The following is a 12120-nucleotide window of genomic DNA, read 5'->3' as shown; positions in this document are numbered from 1 at the left end:
TCTGTTTATTATTTTACAGTTTTTAATTCCAATTAGTTACATTGTATGTTTTTTATTTAAAAATTTTCATATATTTATATTTTTATTTATACTAGTTGTTCGTGAATCGTCGGGAACAATCAATGGTTAAATGAATATATGAAACTAATTTAAAAAAATTTTGAGACTTAGTTTAATAGACTTTGCTTATCGTGTCGAAATCATACAAAAATTAAGTTTAAATTTGGTCGAAAATTTTCGGGTCGTCATAGTACCTACCCGTTAAAGAAATTTCGTCCCGAAATTTGATTGTGGTTGTCATGGTTAACAATAAATATGTTTTCATGACGAATATGAATTGATAAAATAAAATTTTATCACTACTGAGTAATACATATAAAACATTTTGATTATTCGAAGCGTACGAGTGAAGCTATCACAGAATAGTGAAATGAGATAATAGGAATTCGTCTTAACTTTTGACGTAGTCACAGTGGATTTTCGGAATTCAAGGAATTTAGAGAAAATCTTCGTAATCTATATAAGATTTAATTCTTCGATAATTAAGGAAATTAGGATATTCTTTGGTTAAATGCAATAATCTATTTTGATTGCTCTGTCGGACATTTCACTATAAATTCACCCTCTTCATTTCCTTTATATTTTGGAGTTCCATACTTTTATTTTCTCTTCCCGACTTTCAGTCAAGCGAATAATGGTCCAGAATTCATAGATATAAAGTTTCGAATGAACATGACTAACGTTCTATGAGAGAGATTGTAATAGCACGAATCTTGATTGGTTAAATTACCAGAATTTAAGAGAAAAGATAGGACTATCAAGAAAATATATTCTTGATATGTTTATAGATCAGATAGAACGTAAGAGTCGTGTAACATGGCACATGATGACGTTATAGTCTGTGAATCATCATGTTTCATTAGAAACTCAGCATGACTTACTGTAATATAATCACGTTGATCAAGTGTCATTATATTATACTAACTCATGCTTCAGTTCCCAACATTACTTCAAAAACATTCATATTTTAAATTCGAATTTTTCAGAATTTAGAAACTAAAATAGTTTCCTTTCTGATGTAACACTGATATCGTGAAGAGATAAATGATTTTAGATAAGAATAGTTATGAAAATATCTTCAGAAATATCGAGGATATTTATAATGAAAGATACGATGATATCTTAGAATTTCTAATATCAAAGGATGATGAAGAAGATTTGTCCGTAAAGGTTTAGAGTCAGGAGCAAGGTATTTGTTAATGACTTCGGCAGACATTGAATCATTTGGATTCTTTGAAGGCAGGCTTAGTCTTTGTGATTCGTCCACAGCTTCCTTCATGGTTTGCTCAATCCGTTTTCCAGTTCCAACTTTTCTGAGCTTTGCCAACATACTATTCGTTATCATTAAACTTTTGGCTGTTAAGGTCGTTTACAGTTTTTGCTGCTTCATCAGCATTTTTCAAAATTTCGAGAACTGATTCATAAATTGGAGTGCGTATCAGAATTTCAGAATGGAAGATCATAATTCCAAGAGATAAATGTTATATGTAAACATATAACTGCTGCGAGATTCAAAATACTGATTGCTGATTTCCAGTAATTGGTATAGCAATTCTCGTTATAAGATACGGATGAATATATGAATAGATTTTAATGAACAAATATAATTGTTCTTTGAAGAGACTTAAGTCAATGAGTAATGAAGTTGCTGGTAAGTTTACTGCTAATGTGATGAGATATAAATGGCTCCTCGGTAACGATGACGAAAAGCAAACTTATATATCGAGGTTATAATAAGGCTAATTCGAAATGAAAACTTGAAGTTGATTTGCTGGAGCTGTGAGAAAATTGGCTAATTTGGAAAGGTATTGTAAAGTGATTTTCAGGAATAACAACGCCAAAGGAGCTAGCACAAATATGTATTAAACGTTTACTCATGTTCCGAGTGTTTTCAGGTGCATATCTATATGCATCAATCTTTTCTTCCGTATATGAAGTGAGGTTGGTTCATTCTCTCGATTGAGGTATTTTGAAGAATCATGAAAGGTTTGAACGCAGATTGTAATCGTCAAGATACAAATAAGGTTTAAGATGAAATCAAGTGGAAAACTTGAAGAAATGTTTTAGTTTCATACGTTATAATCAATATTTTAATTCATTTTAATTGTCCAATATTAGTAGTCCACAGTTAGTAGTTCAATAATTCATATGTAGTTTAATATATAATATTCGAATTAATTAATACATATCGTGACCCATTATATACATGTCTCAGACTCGATCACAACTCAAAGTATATATATTATTTAAGAATCAACCTCAACCCTGTATAGAAAACTCGAGCATTACAGCATATAGAGTGTCTATGGTTATTCCAAATAATATATATAGATGACGTCAATATGATATGTCAAAACATTGTATAAGTGTCCCGATTTATACGACGATATTTAAAGTGCATAAAATAAATAACAGAAATTAAATGACGATAATTAAAATTGCGAGAATTAAAATTGCGATAAATAAATTGCGATAAATAAAATGTAATACGGAATTAACAGTTAGCTAGGATTTTGTTGAAATGTTCCGTTCTTATTGATTAAAAACGTTCCATATTAATTGATTTCGTTGCGAGATTTTGACCTCTATATGAGACGTTTTTCAAAGACTGCATTCATTTTTAAAACAAACCATAACCTTTATTTCATAAATAAAAGTTTAAAAAGCTTTACGTAGATTATCAAATAATGATAATCTAAAATATCCTGTTTACACACGACCATTACATAATGGTTTACAATACAAATATGTTACATCGAAATCAGTTTCTTGAATGCAGTTTTTACACAATATCATACAAACATGGACTCCAAATCTTGTCCTTATTTTAGTATGCAACAGCGGAAGCTCTTAGTATTCACCTGAGAATAAACATGCTTTAAACGTCAACAAAAATGTTGGTGAGTTATAGGTTTAACCTATATATATCAAATCGTAACAATAGACCACAAGATTTCATATTTCAATACACATCCCATACATAGAGATAAAAATCATTCATATGGTGAACACCTGGTAACCGACATTAACAAGATGCATATATAAGAATATCCCCATCATTCCGGGACACCCTTCGGATATGATATAAATTTCGAAGTACTAAAGCATCCGGTACTTTGGATGGGGTTTGTTAGGCCCAATAGATCTATCTTTAGGATTCGCGTCAATTAGGGTGTCTGTTCCCTAATTCTTAGATTACCAGACTTAATAAAAAGGGGCATATTCGATTTCGATAATTCAACCATAGAATGTAGTTTCACGTACTTGTGTCTATTTTGTAAATCATTTATAAAACCTGCATGTATTCTCATCCCAAAAATATTAGATTTTAAAAGTGGGACTATAACTCACTTTCACAGATTTTTACTTCGTCGGGAAGTAAGACTTGGCCACTGGTTGATTCACAAACCTATAACAATATATACATATATATCAAAGTATGTTCAAAGTATATTTACAAAACTTTTAATACATTTTGATGTTTTAAGTTTATTAAGTCAGCTGTCCTCGTTAGTAACCTACAACTAGTTGACCACAGTTAGATGTACAGAAATAAATCGATAAATATTATCTTGAATCAATCCACGACCCAGTGTATACGTATCTCAGTATTGATCACAACTCAAACTATATATATATTTTGGAATCAACCTCAACCCTGTATAGCTAACTCCAACATTCACATATAGAGTGTCTATGGTTATTCCGCAATATATATATAGATGGGTCAACATGATAGGTCGAAACATTGTATACGTGTCTATGGTATCTCAAGATTACATAATATACAATATAAGTTGATTAGGTTATGTTGGAATAGATTTATTACTAACTTTCACGTAGGTAAAATGAGTAGTTTTTATCAATCTTGTTTTACTCGCCATTTCATCGTTTCTAATCCGTTTTGAGTGATTCCAGTGGCCACGGTTTAGTATTGAACTTAACTTTATGAATCTAAACAGAAAAAGTATAAGTTTATAGTTGGAAATATAAGTTACAAGTTATTTTTGAAAGAGGTAGTCATTTCCGTCGAAACAACGACATATTGATGACCATTTTGAAAAACATACTTTCACTTTGAGTTTAACCATGATTTTTTTATATAGTTTCATGTTCATAAGAAAAATAATTTTTCCAGAAGTATAGCTTTTAAATCAAAGTTCTTCTTAGCTTTTAATTATCCCAACCAAAACAGCCCCCGGTTTTACTACGACAGCGTATATCCAGTTTTATGGTGTTTATCGTGTTTTCGGGTTTTAAATCATTAAGTTAGCATATCATATAGATATAGAAAATGTGTTTAGTTGATTTTAAAAGTCTAGTTATAAGGATTAACTTTATTTGCGAACAAGTTTAGAATTAACTAAACTATGTTCTAGTGATTACAAGTTTATAACGTTGAATAAGACAGCTTTTTATGTATGAATCGAATGATGTTATGAACATCATTACTACCTCAAGTTCCTTGGATAAACCTACTGGAAATGAGAAAAATGGATCTAGCTTCAAAGGATCCTTGGATGGCTTGAAAGTTCTTGAAGCAGAATCTTGATACGAAAACAATTTCAAGTAAGATTTCCACTCGAAATAAGATTGTTATAGTTATAGAAATTGTAATAAAGTTTGAATATGATTATTACCTTGTATTAGAAAGATAACCTACTGTAAGTAACAAAGGTTTCTTGATCTTGGATGATTACTTGGAATGGATTTAGAAAACTTGGAAGTAAACTTGCAATCTTGGAAGTATTCTTGATTTTATGAAACTAGAACTTTTGGAATTTATGAAGAACACTTAGAACTTGAAGATAGAACTTGAGAGAGATCAATTAGATGAAGAAAATTGAAGAATGAAAGTGTTTGTAGGTGTTTTTGGTCGTTGGTGTATGGATTAGATATAAAGGATATGTAATTTTGTTTTCATGTAAATAAGTCATGAATGATTACTCATATTTTTGTAATTTTATGAGATATTTCATGCTAGTTGCCAAATGATGGTTCCCACATGTGTTAGGTGACTCACATGGGCTGCTAAGAGCTGATCATTGGAGTGTATATACCAATAGTACATACATCTAAAAGCTGTGTATTGTACGAGTACGAATACGGGTGCATACGAGTAGAATTGTTGATGAAACTGAACGAGGATATAATTGTAAGCATTTTTGTTAAGTAGAAGTATTTTGATAAGTGTCTTGAAGTCTTTAAAAAGTGTATGAATACATATTAAAACACTACATGTATATACATTTTAACTGAGTCGTTAAGTCATCGTTAGTCGTTTCATGTAAATGTTGTTTTGAAACCTTTAGGTTAACGATCTTGTTGAATGTTGTTAACCCATTGTTTATTATAACAAATGAGATGTTAAATTGTTATATTATCATGATATTATGATATATAATATATCTTAGTATGATATATATACAGTTAAATGTCGTTACAACGATAATCGTTACATATATGTCTCGTTTCGAAATCATTAAGTTAGTAGTCTTATTTTTACATATGTATTTCATTGTTAATACACTTAATAATATATTTACTTATCATTTAATATAATTAACCAAGTGTATCAATATCTTAATATGATTCATATGTACCTAGTAAGACGTTGTTATAACGATAATCGTTATATATATCGTTTTCGAGTTTCTTAAATTAATAGTCTCATTTTTATGTATATAACTCATTGTTAAAATACCTAATGAGATACATACTTATAATAAAATCATGTTAACTATATATATAACCATATATATGTCATCGTATAGTTTTTACAAGTTTTAACGTTCGTGAATCACCGGTCAACTTGGGTGGTCAATTGTCTATATGAAACCTATTTCAATTAATCAAGTCTTAACAAGTTTGATTGCTTAACATGTTGGAAACACTTAATCATGTAAATAACAATTTCATTTAATATATATATAAACATGAAAAAGTTCGGGTCACTACAGTACCTACCCATTAAATAAATTTCGTCCCGAAATTTTAAGCAGTTGGAGGTGTTGACGTATCTTCTGGAAATAAATGCGGGTATTTCTTCTTCATATGATCTTCACTCTCCCAGGTGAACTCGGGTCCTCTACGAGTATTCCATTGAACCTTAACAATCGGTATCTTGTTTTGTTTAAGTCTCTTAACCTCACGATCCATTATTTCGACGGGTTCTTCAATGAATTGAAGTTTTTCATTGATTTAGATTTCGTCCAACGGAATAGTGAGATCTTCTTTAGCAAAACATTTCTTCAAATTTGAGACGTGGAAAGTGTTATGTACAGCCGCGTGTTGTTGAGGTAGCTCCAGTTGGTAAGCTACTGGTCCGACACGATCTATAATCTTGAATGGTCCAATGTACCTTGGATTTAGTTTCCCCCGTTTACCAAATTGAACAACGCCTTTCCAAGGTGAAACCTTAAGCATGACCATTTCTCTAATTTCAAACTCTATATCTTTTCTTTTACTGTCCGCGTAGCTCTTTTGTCGACTCTGGGCGGTTTTCAATCTTTGTTGAATTTGGATGATTTTCTCGGTAGTTTCTTGTATTATCTCCGGACCCGTAATCTGTCTATCCCCCACTTCACTCCAACAAATCGGAGACCTGCACTTTCTACCATAAAGTGCTTCAAACGGCGCCATCTCAATGCTTGAATGGTAGCTGTTGTTGTAGGAAAATTCTGCTAATGGTAGATGTCGATCCCAACTGTTTCCGAAATCAATAACACAATCTCGTAGCATGTCTTCAAGTGTTTGTATCGTCCTTTCGCTCTGCCCATCAGTTTGTGGATGATAGGCAGTACTCATGTCTAGAAGAGTTTCCAATGCTTGCTGTAATGTCTGCCAGAATCTTGAAATAAATCTGCCATCCCTATCAGAGATAATAGAGATTTGTATTCCATGTCTGGAGACGACTTCCTTCAAATACAGTCGTGCTAACTTCTCCATTTGGTCATCTTCTCTTATTGGCAGGAAGTGTGCTGACTTGGTGAGACGATCAACTATTACCCAAATAGTATCATAACCACTTGCAGTCCTTGGCAATTTAGTAATGAAATCCATGGTAATGTTTTCCCATTTCCATTTCGGGATTTCAGGTTGTTGTAGTAGACCTGATGGTTTCTGATGTTCAGCTTTGACCTTAGAACACGTCAAACATTCTCCTACATATTTAGCAATATCGACTTTCATACCTGGCCACCAAAAATGTTTCTTGAGATCCTTGTACATCTTCCCCGTTCCAGGATGTATTGAGTATCTGGTTTTATGAGCTTCTCTAAGTACCATTTCTCTCATATCTCTAAATTTTGGTACCCAAATCCTTTCAGCCCTATACCGGGTTCCGTCTTCCCGAATATTAAGATGCTTCTCCGATCCTTTGGGTATTTCATTCTTTAAATTTCCCTCTTTTAAAACTCCTTGTTGCGCCTCCTTTATTTGAGTAGTAAGGTTATTGTGAATCATTATATTCATAGATTTTACTCGAATGGGTTCTCTGTCCTTCCTGCTCAAGGCATCGGCTACCACATTTGCCTTCCCCGGGTGGTAACGAATCTCAAAGTCGTAATCATTCAACAATTCAATCCACCTACGCTGCCTCATATTCAGTTGTTTCTGATTAAATATGTGTTGAAGACTTTTGTGGTCGGTATATATAATACTTTTGACCCCATATAAGTAGTGCCTCCAAGTCTTTAATGCAAAAACAACCGCGCCTAATTCCAAATCATGCGTCGTATAATTTTGTTCGTGAATCTTCAATTGTCTAGATGCATAAGCAATCACCTTTGTTCGTTGAATTAATACACAATCGAGACCTTGCTTTGATGCGTCACAATAAATCACAAAATCATCATTCCCTTCAGGCAATGACAATATAGGTGCCGTAGTTAGCTTTTTCTTTAATAACTGGAACGCTTTCTCTTGTTCATCCTTCCATTCAAATTTCTTCCCTTTATGCGTTAATGCAGTCAAGGGTTTTGCTATTCTGGAAAAGTCTTGGATGAACCTTCTGTAGTAACCAGCTAGTCTTAAAAACTGGCGTATGTGTTTCGGAGTTTTCGGGGTTTCCCACTTTTCAGCAGTTTCTATCTTTGCCGGATCCACCTTAATACCTTCTTTGTTCACTATGTGACCGAGGAATTGAACTTCTTCCAACCAAAATGCACACTTTGAAAACTTAGCGTACAATTCTTCCTTCCTCAATACTTCTAACACCTTTCTCAAATGTTCACCGTGTTCTTGGTCATTCTTTGAGTAAATAAGTATGTCATCAATGAAAACAATGACAAACTTGTCAAGGTATGGTCCACACACTCGGTTCATAAGGTCCATGAACACAGCTGGTGCATTAGTCAATCCAAACGACATAACCATAAACTCGTAATGACCATAACGCGTCCTAAAAGCAGTCTTTGGAATATCATCTTCTTTCACCCGCATTTGATGATACCCGGAACGTAAGTCAATCTTTTAATAAACAGAGGAGCCTTGTAGTTGATCAAATAAGTCGTCGATTCTCGGTAGTGGGTAGCGGTTCTTGATGGTAAGTTTGTTCAACTCTCGGTAGTCGATACACAACCTGAATGTACCATCTTTTTTCTTGACAAACAAAACAGGAGCTCCCCACAGTGATGTGCTTGGTCGAATGAAACAACGTTCTAAAAGTTCTTGTAATTGACTTTGCAGTTCTTTCATCTCGCTGGGTGCGAGTCTGTAAGGAGCACGAGCTATTGGTGCAGCTCCTGGTACAAGATCTATTTGAAATTCAACGGATCGATGTGGGGGTAATCCCGGTAATTCTTTTGAAAATACATCGGGAAATTCTTTTGCGACGGGAACATCATTGATGCTCTTTTCTTCAGTTTGTACTTTCTCGACGTGTGCAAGAACAGCATAGAAACCTTTTCTTATTAGTTTTTGTGCCTTCAAATTACTAATAAGATGTAGATTCATGTTGCCCTTTTCTCCGTACACCATTAAGGGTTCTCCTTCTTCTCGTACAATGTGAATTGCATTTTTATAACATACGATCTCTAATTTCACCTTCTTCAGCCAGTCCATGCCAACTATTACATCAAAACTCCCTAACTCTACTGGTATCAAATCAATCTTAAATATTTCGCTACCCAGTTTAATTTCTCGATTCCAGCATATATTATCTGCTGAAATTAATTTACCGTTTGCTAATTCAAGTAAAAATTTACTATCCAATGGTGTCAATGGACAACTTAATTTAGCACAAAAATCTCTACTCATATAGCTTCTATCCGCACCCGAATCAAATAAAACGTAAGCAGATTTATTGTCAATAAGAAATGTACCCGTAATAAGCTCCGGGTCTTCCTGTGCCTCTGCCGCATTAATATTAAAAACTCTTTCGCGGCCTTGTCCATTCGTGTTCTCCTGGTTCTGGCAATTTCTAATAATGTGGCCCGGTTTTCCACATTTATAACAAACTACATTGGCATAACTTGCTCCGACACTACTTGCTCCGCCATTACTCATTCCGACACCATTTGTTCCTTTCGTTCTGTTAACCCCTGGTCTGTAGACCTCACACTTCGCCACGCTATGACCATTTCTTTTACACTTGTTGTAAAATTTGGTGCAGAACCCCGAGTGATACTTTTCACACCTTTGGCACAGCTGCTTCTGATTGTTGTTGTTGTTGCGGTTATTATTGTTGTTGGGATGATTGTTGTAGTTTCTGTTGTTGTTGTTGTTGTTGTTGTTGGGCCGTTTGTTGTAGTTGCGATTGATGTTGCGATTGTTGGGATAATTGTTGCGATTATTATTGTAATTGCTGTTGTTGTTGTATTGGTGATTCTTATCACCGTTTTCCTCCCACTTTCTTTTGACTTGCTTCACATTGGCCTCTTCAGCCGTCTATTCTTTAATTCTTTCCTCAATCTGGTTCACTAGTTTGTGAGCCATTCTACATGCCTGTTGTATGGAGGCGGGCTCGTGTAAACTTATATCTTCTTGGATTCTTTCCGGTAATCCTTTCATAAACGCGTCGATCTTCTCTTCCTCATCTTTGAACGCTCCCGGACACAATAGGCACAATTTTGTGAATCGTCTTTCGTACGTGGTAATATCAAATCCTTGGGTTCGTAACCCTCTAAGTTCTGTCTTGAGCTTATTGACCTCGGTTCTGGGACGGTACTTCTCGTTCATCAAGTGCTTGGATGCTGACCACGGTAGTGCGTACGCATCATCTTGTCCCACTTGCTCTAGATAGGTATTCCACCATGTTAACGCAGAACCTGTGAAGGTATGCGTAGTGTACTTCACTTTGTCCTCTTCAGTACACTTACTTATGGCAAACACCGATTCGACCTTCTCGGTCCACCGTTTCAATCCGATCGGTCCTTCGGTTCCATCAAATTCCAAAGGTTTGCAGGCAGTGAATTCTTTGTAGGTGCATCCTACACGATTTCCTGTACTGCTAGATCCAAGGTTATTGTTGGTGTGTAGCGCAGCCTGTACTGCGGCTATGTTTGAAGCTAGAAAAGTACGGAATTCCTCTTCATTCATATTCACGGTGTGTCGAGTAGTCGGTGCCATTTCCTTCAAAATAGTCAAATGGAACAAGTTAATCATACAGAATATTAAGAGTAGTTAATAGTATTTCGTAGCATAAAATGAACTCATTTATAAAAGCTTTTTCTTCATATTAGCGTTTTATAAATTTAAATTCGGGTAGTACCTACCCGTTAAGTTCATACTTAGTAGCTAATATACAATTCAACTACTACAATTCTATATGAAAAACTGATTATAATAATATTTCGCGTTCAAACTTTTATACAATATTTTACAAACTTACAATACCGCTTATTTTACATAAAGCATGAAATATAGCACACAATAACTTTGATACAAGATAGTTGTGAAGATAATTCTAGCTAGTACACAAGTCGTTCAGCAAAGGCAATAAAGATACGTAATTCATATATCCAGAAACAAGTCATGCATTCTGGTTTTACTAGGACTACTTTCCATCCTTGGTCTTGTGGAACATAACCGTTATGGCCGTTGATAAGACAGCGTGTTGTAACGTCGTCAAAGGGACGATGGTTATGTAATGACCAACAGTCTCGTAATAACCTAAAAACCTCATTTCTTGCCCCAATTACTGACTCCGTCACTTGTGGGAACGTTTTGTTTAATAGTTGTAGCCCGATGTTCTTTTTCTCACTTTGGTGAGAAGCGAACATTACTAACCCGTAAGCATAGCATGCTTCTTTATGTTGCATGTTAGCCACTTTTTCTAAATCATGAAGTCCTATATTCGGATACATTGAGTCAAAATAATTTCTTAACCCGTTGCGTAAAATAGCATTTGGGTTCCCCGCAATATATGCGTCAAAGTAAACACATCGTAACTTATGGGTTTCCCAATGTGATATCCCCCATCTTTCAAACGAAAGTCTCTTATAAACCAAGACATTCTTGGAACGTTCTTTGAATGTCTTACAAACTGATTTCGCCGTAAATAGTTGTGCCGAAGAATTCTGACCGACTCTAGACAAGATTTCCTCAATCATGTCTCCGGGTAGGTCTCTTAAAATATTGGGTTGTCTATCCATTTTGTGTTTTTATACTATAAAATAGACAAGAGTTAGATTCATAAAAAAAAATACTTATTAATACAAGCAATTTTTACATATATCATAAAGCATAAGCACACTATATTACATATATTACACCACACGAATACAACTATCTTATTCCGATTCACTCGTTTCTTCTTCTTCAGTTTTGGTTCGTTTTACCAAGTTTCTAGGGATATATGATGTTCCCCTAATACGAGCTGTCGTTTTCCACAACGGTTTAGAAAAACCTGGTGGTTTAGAGGTTCCCGGGTCATTGTTACAACTTAAGGGCTTCGGGGGTTGACGATACATTTAAAGTTCATCGGGGTTGGAATTAGATTTCTCTATTTTTATGCCCTTTCCCTTATTATTTTCTTTTGCCTTTTTAAATTCAGTTGGGCTAATTTCTATAACATCATCGGAATTCTCGTCGGAATCCGATTTATCGGAGAATTGGTAA

The sequence above is a fragment of the Rutidosis leptorrhynchoides genome, chromosome 1 (genome assembly GCF_046630445.1).
Source record: "Rutidosis leptorrhynchoides isolate AG116_Rl617_1_P2 chromosome 1, CSIRO_AGI_Rlap_v1, whole genome shotgun sequence".
NCBI classification, from domain to species: Eukaryota; Viridiplantae; Streptophyta; class Magnoliopsida; order Asterales; family Asteraceae; genus Rutidosis; species Rutidosis leptorrhynchoides.
Note: the sequence above shows the minus strand (reverse complement) of the source record.